This window comes from Phoca vitulina, unplaced genomic scaffold (genome assembly GCF_004348235.1).
Source record: "Phoca vitulina isolate PV1807 unplaced genomic scaffold, GSC_HSeal_1.0 scaffold17, whole genome shotgun sequence".
NCBI classification, from domain to species: Eukaryota; Metazoa; Chordata; class Mammalia; order Carnivora; family Phocidae; genus Phoca; species Phoca vitulina.
In genome coordinates this window covers 26,484,974-26,498,317 of record NW_022589720.1, presented here as the reverse complement: position 1 = coordinate 26,498,317, position 13,344 = coordinate 26,484,974, and positions in this window count along the sequence as shown.

Here is a 13,344-nt window from a genome sequence, read left to right as displayed (position 1 = left end):
TTTCCCAAGTTTGGGAACATCTGGACTTTTATTTCTTTTCTAACATTCCGTGTAAAAAATATTAAGTCTCCCAAAGTAATTAATGTCCAGTGATGGTTTATCACACACTAGGATTGGAAGCAAAGGAAGAGAAGGAGGTCTTGGCAAGTTTCCCTAAAATCGCATTTGGGCCCAACAATGACATTTTCTTCACTGTGGGACTGGGATGGCCATGTGCTCTTGAGGTACGCCAGGCCTTGAATACTAGCCCACACAACTCAGATTGAGCCCTCAGGAGAGGCTGTTCCCAAGTGCTACTCTCCGAGAATGCTGCCAGATGCTTCTGAGCCTAGAATGTTCTTCATTTCCAAATCTGCTCTCTGAAAATGAACCAGAGATCATGTTCAGGAATTTATAGTATCACTTAACTAAGCCTTTGTTATGGAAGCAAAAATCCCCTTTCAAATATGAGATGAACTTTTCCAATATGAACTAAAGATATTTTGGACCATTTATCTTAAAAGCATGGGCCATGCTTTTCTCAAACATCATCTAAAAAATTCAAGGAGAGAAACATATCAGTTGTGGTCAAATATCACTTAGGTATATAAGATCATATCCAAATAATGTAGTACATAACCAACAGGTAAGTAAAGGCCAGGGTGTGAGTTTGGGGGAGCCTGTTATCATGTGGATTGTTTGTTCTGGGTACTGTAGCAAGACAGAACTCGAGCTGGATCTAAATGAGGAGACAGGAAATTACAGGTTTCAGGTCAGAGAGGAGATATATAATCTTGATTCTGGGATTCTACAAAGCCAGGTGGGTTTTCAGAAAAAAGAATCTATTCTTTCAAGATTCTTTTGGAATATGTGCAGATACCCTTCACTGTGCATTACTTCTTTTCAGTCTGCAGATATCACAGATTTTTATTTTACCATAATTATGAATTGAGTTCCTAATAGGCACAAAGCAATGTGTTAGGTGTTTGGATATATAGCAACAAAAACAACAATGGCACAATACGAATGATAATAATAGAAACAATGATAACTACTTATATTTCACATTTATTTGGACACTATTATTTTCCTAGAGTTGCTGTAACAAATTACAACAAAACAGGTGGTTTGAAACAAGAGAAATTTATTATCTCAAAATCCTCGAGATTAGCAGTCAGAAATCAAGGTGTTGGCAGAGTGGGTTCCTTGGAGACTCTGAGGGAAAAAACATCCCATGCCTCTCTCCCAACTTCTGGTGGGTCTATGTTGATTTCTTGGTTTGTAAGTGCATCACTGTCATCTCTGTCTTTGTCTTCAGATGGCATTCTTCTTTCTGTGTATATCTTTGTATCTCTGTTTTCTCTCTATAATGACATTAGTCATTGAATTAGGGTCCACTTTAATCCATAGGACCTCATCCTAACTAATTACATCTGCAAAGAATGTACATTTACATTTCCAAACAAGGTCACACTCACAGGTACCAGGGACTAAGACTTGAACATATCTTTTTAGGGGACAAAATTTTACCAACTACAGGTAACAACCGTGTGCACTGTGCAAAGGGTTTTATCTGAATTTTCTCACCTAATACTGAAAACCAGTGAGGTTGATACTACTATCATCCCAGATCTGATTTTCAGCCTTTAATGCCCAGAACTCCAGAGCTGCATATCCAACTGCTACTTGGCACTTCTACATGGTTGCTGATCCCCTTCAGATTTCTCAATCTTAGTCTAAGGCATTACTGTTCATATAACTGTTTGAACCAAAACCCCAAGAGTAGTTCTTTATCTCTCATTTTTCCTTACACCAATTTAACTCAATCTAGAAGGTCTTGTTAGCATGTTCTCAAGAGCAAAAACAAAAACAAACCCCCCAAATTCCTGAATCTATCTACTTCTTTCTATTTTTCCATTTCTCCCTGTGTTAGTTATCTCCTGCCGAATAATAATTTATGTTAAAACTTTACGGCTTAAAACAACAAATATCATCGCACCGTTTGTGTAGGTCAGGAATCCAGGTGCAGCATAGGGTCATTGGCTCAAGGTCTATCATAGGGTTGCAGGCAAGCTATCAGCTGGGGCTGTGGGTTTATTTAATAGATTTAGTGGTAGGGAGGGGGATTCATTCAGAAGGTTGTTGGCAGACCTTGATCTTTCACTCTGTGGGATTCTCCACAGGGCTGCTTCACAATATGGCATCTGGTTTCCAGCAGGGTGAGTGATGAGAGTGAGAGAGAGAGAGAGAGAGGAATTGACATGAAAGCTATAGTGTTTTTATGATCTAGTAAAAGTGATACTCCCACCACCTCTTCCCTGTTTTATTTTTTGGAGGCCAATCAATAAGTCTAGGGGCACCTGGATGGCTCAACCAGTTAAGTGTCTGCCTTCGGCTCAGGTCATGATCCCAGGGTCCTGGGATCAAGCCCCATGTCAGGCTCCCTGCTGAGTGGGGAGCCTGCTTCTCTCTTTCCCACTCCCCCCGCTTGTGCTCTCTCTCTCTCTGTCAAATAAGTAAATAAAATCTTAAAAAAAATAAGTCCAGTCCACACTCAAGGAGAGGGGAATTATACAGGAATATGATTACTAGGAGGCAGACATCATTGGGATCATCTTGAAACCTGACATAGGGCAGGTTGTCACAATACCCAGCAGGAAACGGGAGTTGAAGTCCTACAGCTCCGCAGTGCTGGGACAATAAAGACTGAAATTCAAGCTTAGTAAAGTGGAGGGGAGTAAGTAAACAGTCTAGGCTTTCAGTCCAAACCCCAAAAGAGGAACATCCTAAAGGTAAGTTCTACACTCTATTCTCAACATCCTGAAAATACACACTTTCTTCAAATACACGTAAAACATTCACCAAGATCGGCCACTTGCTGGGCCAAAATCAAGATTCAACACATTTCAAAGGGTTGAAATCATACAGAACATGTATTTTGAGCACAGTGGAATTAAACTAGATATCAACGAAAGAATGATAACTGTAAGTCTTTGAATGTTTCAAAATTAAGCCACACATTTTAAACAACCCTGATTAAAGAACTAAAATATAAAATGTTATAAAACAAATTATAGAATATTTTAAAGTAAATCATAATAAAACATGGCATCAGATTTTGAGATGCAATCAAAACAGTGCTTAGAGGGAAATTTATAGCTGTAAGTGCATATTTTTATTTTATTTATTTATTTATTTATTTATTTTAAAGATTTTATTTATTTATTTGACAGAGAGAGACACAGCGAGGGAGGGAACACAAGCAGGGGGAATGGGAGAGGGAGAAGCAGGCTTCCCGCGGAGCAGAGAGCCCGATGTGGGGCTCGATCCCAGGACGCTGGGATCATGACCTGAGCCGAAGGCAGACGCTTAACGACTGAGCCACCCAGGCGCCCCTTGTAAGTGCATATTTTTAAAAAGAAAAGAGGTTGGGGCGCCTGGGTGGCTCAGTCGTTAAGCGTCTGCCTTCGGCTCAGGTCACGGTCCCAGGGTCCTGGGATGGAGCCCCACATCAGGCTCCCTGCTCAGCGGAGAGCCTGCTTCTCCCTCTACCACTCCTCCTGCTGTGTTCCCTCGCTCGCTCTTTCTTTCTCCGTCAAATAAATAAATAAAATCTTTAAAAAAAAAAAAAAAGAAAAGAAAAGAGGTTAAACATCAATGATCTAAGCTTCCAACTCAAAATCCTAGAGGAAGACAAACACTTTAATTCCAAAGAAAGAAGCAGCATGGGTATATTAAAGACAAGAGCAGAACATTTGGACAGCCCCTGCTATGTCAGGGATTAACCTTCTAGTTGCTGACTCAGAGGGAGTGGGTGGAGGAGGTGTTAAGAGAAGACCAGAGCAGCCAAGGTGGGGTTACTCGGGGGGCTTTCAGCATATCCATAAAGGAGAATATTTATTTCTAAGGGCAAAGAGAGAAATGAATAGTCTAATACTAAAACCAGAATCTGTTTCCCCAGAGTTCCCCAGAGGCTTCCTGGGAGTTAGGAGAGGAAGCCAACTCTTTAATGGAGAGGTGTGTCCATGGGTCTCAAAGCAGGTCATTCCCAGAACATTCGCCACTAAGTCTCCCAGCCACCCACCCTCGGATCAAATACTTGTTTATCATTTTTATCTTTGAGGGAAATGCAGTAATAAATAAAACATAGTCCTTGTATCTATAGTTTATAATCAAGAGGAAAATCAATGATAAGGAATCATGAGATTCATTAACTTCACACAGTGAAATTCAGCTTGGCTGCCTGCTTTCTAATTCACCACTTGACAACATCAGTTCTTTCTGTGAGTCTTTCACAGATTTCTCTTTGTCTTACATACTAGTCCATGTATTCAAAAAACATATCCTGTGTGCCCAGTTTTCTCACATTGGGTTTCAAAGACTCCATCAGTCTATCCATACACATATCAGTCCTCTCACCTTCAAAAGAGGAATCACAACATCTTAATCGGATCACAGCCACCACTTTACTGCAGGAAGTGGTGACTGAATCAACACAGCCCTTTGCTCTTGGAGGCCTCTCAGGAGACTGGGGGCAGATTTAATAGGACAGCCAACAATCAACTAATAGTTGAGTCGGTGTTATCTGCAACACTCAGAGGGGCTGTGAAGCAACAGAACAGGCCTTCTTGTTGCCAAGGAGGTCATCCTGGCGGGCACCATTTGGACAGTGTGGCCAAGGTAGAGAAAGGTGTTCGAAGAGGCATCTAGCCCTCGGCTAGCTGTTCCCTGGGCCTCATGAAAGGGTCTCTGAAAGCACAGAGTCTGGCTTTCTGTGCTCTGAAGATCAAAGGGCTGCAAATACTCATCTCGTGGCTGTAGAGATAACCTACATCTCTGTCTGGCAGAGTGGACAAGCTATGTTGAAACTCTACAAAACCATACAGAGAAGTTTTATCTTTATCCAGGCTTAACTTCAAAGTGCATTTGATGTGATTTTCATGTGTATTTTTTAAAGTCACTTTATCCTTAGGAGAAACATATACTGTCCATTGAAATGAGATTGTTGGAGAACTTAGGGGCCTTGCTTCCTAAGTTACAAGGAAATATCTTTAACAGGAATTAGTAGTATGTATGCGTCTGCCTGATTTTAGGCTAGGTGTTGCTGACCAAGTTTTTGCTCCATTGGTTTTCCAACGACCAACAGATAAACTAGTGACAAGGTGAATGAATGGGCCCACAGTGGTAGATCCCTACAATAGAACACTGTGCAGAAAGAAAAAGGAGCAGCGCACTAGGACACAAAATATCCAAATAATGATGCTGAGTAAAAGAAGGCAGACAGAAGTTAGTTTATACTGTCTGAGTCCCTTTATGTGAAATTCAAGAAATTGCTAATGAATGTCCAGTGACAACAGGAGTGACTACCTGTGGTTGTGGGGTCATACAAGTAGGGACAGGAGGAGGGGACTGCAAAGGAGCAGGAAGAAATTTCTGGTTTGATCCACGCACACTAGCACACACACACCACGTGTGCACATACACATATATGTCAACATTTACTGTGGCGATGGTTTCACAGGTGTGTATGTATATACTTGCAAACACATAAAATTGTATACTTTAAACATATGCGGTTTATTGCATATCAATTGTACCTCAATAACACAAAAAGGGGGGCTACTCTTATGGTATATCTTTATTGCTACCTGAACTGATCTCATTAACTCATTCCGAAGTTCCTTGGGGGCATAGCTGATCTGCTCTCAATGACCACAGGAGGCTAACGGAAAGCAGTGATGAACAGCAGGGGGGTGACCCCCTGGGACGAGGGCAGGAGCTCTCCTCTGAGGAGGAGAATGCCAGCCCAGGCTACTCATGGGCTCTTGTTGACCTCAGTGGGTTAAAAGAATATTAAAAGTGGGATAAACTAGGATTGTGAACCTTCCTTGGCACTTTCATACCTTCCTGACACTGCTTTCCATGAAAGAATTTATGATTGGTCAGATTCCAAGGACGTTGATCGAGCTACATTTATTAGTAGGTGGAGTTATTGTTTCTTAACCAAACGAACTCAATCTTTCTCTTCCATTTTTTTCTTCTGGGCAGCAGAGTATGTAAAGCCTGGACTTTTCTCCTGTCCTTATTCCAGTTTGAGCTAGTGAATAACTCCTCCTTGAAACGCTTTCCACTTGATTTTGAAGATACCACACTCCCCATTCATTCTCTTCTTATTTTGTTGGCCACTCCTCAGTCTCCTGTGCTGATTTCTCTTTATTTCCCGGGACTCTAAATATTGGAGCTCTCCCAGTGTCTTAGCCTATTTGGGCTGATATAATAAAGATGTCAAAGACTGGGTTGCTTATAAACAACAGAAATTCATTCCTCACAATTCTGGAGGCTGAGAAGTCCCAGATCAAGGCCCTGGCAGAGTCAGGGCCTGGTGAGAGCCTGCTTCCTGGTTCACAGACGACCAACTTCTTGCTGCGTCTTCACATGGTAGAAAGGGTGAGGGAGCTCTCTGGGCTCTCTTTTATAAGGGCACTAATCCCATTCATGAGGCTCCACTCTTATGACCTAATCACCTCCCAAAGACCCCACCTTCCTATGCCATCACACTGGGGTTTAGGATTTTAACATATGAATTTTGTTTATGTGTAGCGATGGGGGCAGGGGGACAGATATTTAGTCTATTGCACCCAGAGTACAAGCCTCATGTCTTTTTTCTTCTCTGCTACATGCATACAATAGGTATTCTCATTCCATTTCAGGGCTACTAATATCATCCAAATACCTATGATGACTTCCCAACCTGAACCTCTCTCTGAACTCCAGACTTGTATATCCAGTGATCTACTTGACATTTCCTTTCAGATATCTAAGAGACATCTTAACATGTCTCAAACTGAACTTTTGATTTTCCCCACTCCCACCATTTCTATTCTACCTTCCATCTTCCCCATCTCAATTATGGGCAACTCTGAACCTTGAAATCCATCCTGAGTTCTTTTTTCTCACACATTCAGTTGGTTAGAAAGTCTTGTTTTTTTACCTTCAAAATAAATCTGACCAATTTTCACCATGTCTTCTGCTACCACCTGATGTAATCCATCATTATCTTGTACCTGAGTTAATTCAGTGGCCTCCTAACTGCTCTTTGTGCTCCTCCTTTTCCCTCTACAGCAGCCCAAGAGATCTTATAAATCCTAAGTCAATTCTTGTCACTCCTGTACTCAACCCCCCCCACCCCCAATGGCTTCTTAAAGTGCTCAGGGTAAAATCCAAAGTCTTCCTTGTGGTATCTAAGTGCCTTCATGACCTTCCCTTCTCCTGTTTATCACCACTCTGCCCTTGTTCACACACTATAGTCACAACAAACACTTTGCTTCCTCTTGAGCTCTCTAAGCATATTCCTACTTATTCCCAATTGACGGTCTTTCCTATTACTGTCTCCTTGGCCTGGAATGCTCTTCTCCTAGATACCTATTTCATCCAGATTCTTAATGCCCTCCCTTAAAATCATCTTAGGGGAGGCCATTCTTGACCCTCTTATATAAAACAGGAACCCACCCATCTCGATCACTTCCAGTCCTCCTTAGTCTGCTCATTGTTCTCCACTGTTCTTACCACTGTCTTACATATTATATCTTTACTTGTTTATTCTCGTTCCCCCTGGCTCAAGCGAACATGAGGAAAGAGTCTCTGATTATTTCATTTGTTGCTATATTCCCAACGCCTGGACACAGAAGGCAGTCAATAAATATTTGTTGAATGAAGATATGAAGTATTCTCTTTTTGCTAAGGCAGTTGTGCTCAAGCTTTCCCTAATACATTCCATTCCTAATTTCCTCCTCTCCTTGGGAACAATGGGCACACTATTCTTTAATTCATACTTAATCTTTAAGGCAGAATGACAGAGAGGGACTGGTGCCCACATGGCTCAGGACTAACACAGGACCAATCTGACAATGATGGCATCTGTAGGTGCCAGCATGGCTGCTCAGAGACCACCATGCATGGGCACTCAGTTGGCTACTAACTTCTCATTATTAGGCTTCTCTAATTTCCAATTCTATAGTATCTCCACCAAATGTTAAATTATTTTAAAGAATAAGAACACACTGTTACATTTTGTGTTTTTTATTTAGAAACAATCTCAAACTCACATAAAAGTTGGAAGTAAAGTTAGAGACAACATTTTGGGTTCTGAATCATTTCAGAGTAAATTGTCAACTAGATGCCCCTTCACCTCCAAATACTTTCATGTGTATCTCTAACGAAAAAGGACAGTCTTCTACACAGCCACAACCCTCAGAATCAGGACATTAAGTGATACAATACTAACATCCCATTCTCTGTCTCCTAATTGTTCCAACAATGTCTTTTGTAACAGAAGGATCTTCAGAATCATGTGTTGCTGTTCGTCGCCATATCTCTTTGGTCTCCTTCAATCTGGAACAGTTTTTCAGTTTTCCTTTGACTTTCTTGGCATTTTGAAGATTAAAAAAAAAAACACAACACAGTTATTTTGTAGAATGTCCCTTGATTTCAGTTGTCTGATGTTTTCTCATGATTAGATTCAGGCTATGTATCTTGAGCAGATATTTTACAGAGTGATGGTGTTCTTACTGGAGCCCGTCAGGTAGCACACGGTTTTGATTGTCCACACTACTGATTTTGTTTTCTTTGCTTACTTGATTAAGGGGATATTTGCTATGCTTGTCTACTCTGAAGTACTCTTTTTGCTTTTATATTTAATAAACATTTGGGAGGAGATGTTTTAAAATGATATAAAGTTCCCATTCCTCATCAATCTCTCTATTCGTTTATCTATTTGTATCAGTATGGATTCATGGGTTCTTATCTTAAGACTAATAATTTATTACTATTCTATATTTTTGCTTAAATTTTCCTAGACTTGGCCAGTGGGGGCCCTTTCATGTTAACCCCTCTCTCCTTTTGACAAGCTCTCATCTTTCTTTGAGGTTTTTGTTTTGTTTTGTTTTGTTGTTTGTTTTAGCAATAAAATGTTTCAGTTTTATCTTCTATCTCCCAAGCCCTAGTTCTGAAGTCAGTCATTTCTCTAAGGAGTCCTGGTTCTTTTTAGAGGAGAATGGTATTTAGAATCCAAGATCTGGGTGTCAGATGTGCTCATTGCTGCTGGGGAGTCGTTGCTCCAACACCCTCAAGTGAACAGGCCTAGACAATATATGTATGTACACACACATATACGTAATACTTATGCCTATTTATATCTTTACTTCTATATGCACCTATACAATCATCAACAACTTTGGATTCATACCAGTTACCTTAGTTATAATCCAACATAGAGTTTATTCTACTTTTCTCTTTTTTTTTTACATTGGTAATTCTCTTCACTGGTAGTGAGAAGCTTGACTCCCATTATACTTGCTATGTTTACTTATCTGATCAGTATGTATGTAACCAATCTCCAATTACCGCCATCAGTTGCCACCATCACCCCACCCCTCCTTACCCTGTCATCATTTCAACACCCTGCTGGGACAGTTCTTCTCAGATGGATGCCCTCCTCACTCCGCTCAGTCTCTGATACCATGCATTGGGCAGCGGTCCTACATGGATGACAATTAAAATTGCTGAGGTTCTGACACCTTTCAATAGGCTCTTTCCTGTCCCCCCCTCATATGACTTGGGCTCTCTCTGGCAGACCTCCCATGTGAATCTCCCCCCACCAACCCAGTAAAATCTTGTTATATTTCATTTTGATTAGGCTTAAGATGCATTAAGAAACAAACTGAAGTTAGTTTCAGTTTACTGCAATAATTTGATCTATGTGCTACACATTTTTTCTGAAATATGCTGTTTTCTTCCAGCCAATAGTATGTTTCATTAATCAGGGATCCATAGCCTTTTCAGCCATGGCTTTCAAAGGGGCATTACCATGACACTGTTTATTTAATTAAATTGATTAATTACAACATCAGAAGAATGTTCCAAAATGGAATCCACTTGATCCAAGGCCAGGTAACTTTACAAAATCTGCAAGGCATAGATTCCAGGATCTTCAGATTGAGCCAGGTAGGCAAACTCTCTGTGGGCTGAGTGTGCAGAGTGGGCAGTGCTGATGATTGATCCACTTACACACTGAATACACTTGGGTGGGAGAATAAAAGTGAACTTACACTTCTGAGGGTTACAAATACTTACTTCCATCTTCTTTTAAGACTGCAGAGAGGTTTAAAAAAAAATAGTACAGAACTACCCTACAATCTGGCAATTGTACTACTAGGTATTTACCCAAAGAATACAAAAATGTTAATTCAAAGGGATACATGCATGCAATGTTTATAGCAGCATTATTTATAATAGCCAAATTTTGGAAACAGCCAAAGTGTCCGACGACTGATGAATGGATAAAGAAGATGTGGTACACATATACAATGGAATATTACTCAGCCATCAAAAAGAATAAAATCTTGACATTTGCAATGACATGGATGGAGCTACAGAATATTATGCTAAAGAAAATAAGTCAGTCAGAGAAAGACAAATACTATATGATTTCACTCATATGTGTAATTTAAGAAACAGAACAAATGAGCAAAGGGGAAAAAAGAGAGAGAAAGAGAGGCAAACCAAGAAACAGACTCTTTCTTAACTATAGAGAACAAACTGATGGTTACCAGAGGGGAAGTGGGTGGGGGGATGGGTGATAGGTGATGGGGGTTAAGGAGGGCACTTGCTGTGATGAGCACCAGGTGTTGTATGGAAGTGTTGAATCACTATATTGTACACCTGAAACAATATCACACTGTATGTTAACTAACTGGAATTTAAATAAAAATGTAAAAAAAAAAAGAAAAGAAAATAGTACATGTGACAACAATATTTAAATGTATGATTTTTGAAGAAAGGGTGGTTTTGGTTTGTTTTTGTTTGCAGTCAGTTTATCTTGCCTTTCCAGTGTTAATGACAGCTCTGAGAAATGCATTGGACTACTTGTCCTTGAATTTCAGCTATCCCTTGGGCTTCTATAGGCTTAGTTGGAAAGTATGAGCTTTTTGAAAGCCTTCTTTGCTCATGAAAACAGAGGGAGCTCTTGGTGAGGCATCTTATATCTTTTGTCACAATTTGTATTTTTGCACAGAAAACACTTCACCATAGGAAACTAAACCACCACCTGAGATGCTACAATGATGTCTGTATATCAGTGTTCTTAGCCCTTCCACTCTCTGTGAATGAGGGCATGACACAGGGGCCTTAAGTAAGACAGACATGTATTTGATTCTGTTTAGTGGCTTGGCTAAATCTTTTCCTTCTTCTGAACCTCACTACTTCATCCGGTTTCCCACTTCATAGTGATGTGGTCCTAGGCAAGTTGTATAATCTTTCAGTGTTTCCCCACCTATCAACCAAGGATAATAATAGTACCTACCTAATAGGTTTTTGTGAAGATTAAATAAGGTAATGCAGATACAGTGTTTAGCACAGTGCCCCGTACATAATCAGTGTATAATAAATTTTTCTCTTCTTAGCTATTATTCAATACTTGTATTTTACATGTTTTTATAGTCTTTCTTCAGTGGTAGTATATTTTCATCAGCCACCTCAGGGATATTTTGGAGACTCTGCAGTGATTCACAGCTCTGATCTCTACAGTGGACATACCAGGAAAGGTAGTTGGCTTTTTTTTTTTTTTTATCACTGCCAACCTTTGTCACCAAGAACATTTGTTACCTTTTCCCAAAGAGCAGAGGAAAAGTTGAGTAAGATGAACTCTTCCCTCTACCCCGAGGAAATACCAAGCTTTGGAGGTATTTTGTAAATTTTGGAAAAAGTAGGAAGAACTTGGTGTTAGAATAGTAGCAGGATGAGTATTTGTGCTGAGTCATGTTGAAAACTTGCTGAACTTGGACACATGAATTGATAGTTGCACCAGTGCAATTAGGTGAGTTTTTTCAACAGCACTTGGAAACAAAAAGCGAGAAAAATCAGCAGTTAGGGTAAAACAAGGTTAGAGTTTGATGAGGAAGAGTTGAAGGCACTGGTGAGAGATTATTTAAGGAGATGAATCATAGGATATGGCTGGCAGAAAAGGAGATAAAGCCAGAGAGATGCTTATAGATTATGAGACAACCAAAGATGGAGAGATCAGGAGACAGGCAGTCCTTACTAGGCTGAAGACCCAAGGTACTGGGTATAAAGGTTTGAAAGGGCTGACAGAATACAAAATTTTGGTGGGATTTTATAGTTTCAATATTTCAGGCTTGGATGACTCTGGATGACAGATATTTCTGGTCATGGTCTTGAGAGTAGGAGGGGCAGAGAAAGTAAGGGGAAAGCCATTAGAGTTGAAGAGGTTATGAAACTCTGAGTCCAGAATGGTCCATGGATCCTCCCTGATATTCCCTGACATTATTGGGACTCAAAAGTTCCCAGGGTTTTTTACCTGAGAGACATAGCTCTTCTCCAGGGCACGGAAGCCAGGAGTGATCCCACCCTCAGATGAGACTCCGCTTGCTATTAAAAGGATAAAATGAAGAGGAAGAAGAGGAGGAAGTGGAGGAGGGAGACTGAGGGGAAGGAGAAGAGGAAGAAAAGAAAAGAAACAAAAGGAGTTCTGGCTCTAAGTGGTTCTTCAGTGCCCTTGTAATTGCATTTCTGCCTGATCATTTCACCAGACATGCCTGTCATATCTGAGTTTCTTTTGCACTTAAGTTATGCTCTTCCTACTTAATATTTACGTCACCGGAGAAGAGGCTCAGAGCACTTTCATGATTGGCCATGATGACATAACGTGCCATGTTACACGACAAGGGGGATAAAGGTTGCAGATGGAATTAAGGTTGCTAATGGGCTGGCTTTAAGATCAAGAGATTATTCCGGATGATCTGAGTGGGCCCACTGTCATCACAAGGGTCCTTATAAACGGAAAAGGGAAGGAAAAGAGATAGTGTCATGATGATGCCATATAGGAGACTCACTGGCCATCGCTGACTTTGAAACCAGGGGCAGAGGGCAAGGGACTGAGGAGTGTGGGTAGCCTCTTAGAAGATGAAAAAAACAAGAAAACAACTCTTCCCCACAGCTTCCAGAAAGGAATGCAGCTGTGCTAACACCTGGATTTTAGTCCAGGGAGACCCATCTCAGACTTCTGATCTCCAGAACTATATGATACTAAATCTGTGCTGTTTTAAGTCGCCAACATTATGGGAATGCTTAATGGCGATAATAGAAAACTAATTCATACCCCCTCGAAATACCGTGGAGCATATGCTTCCAGTCTGAAGGATTCGTACCCACCCCAAGCCTGTGAGGACCACCTTGCCCTTGGATCACTGCTTTGCTGGGGCTGCCCAGGCCTGCACAGGGTTGAAGGAGTTGCTTTCCTGCACCTCTCATTGGACACATGGCTGGCTGGAAGCCATGGAGGACCAGTAT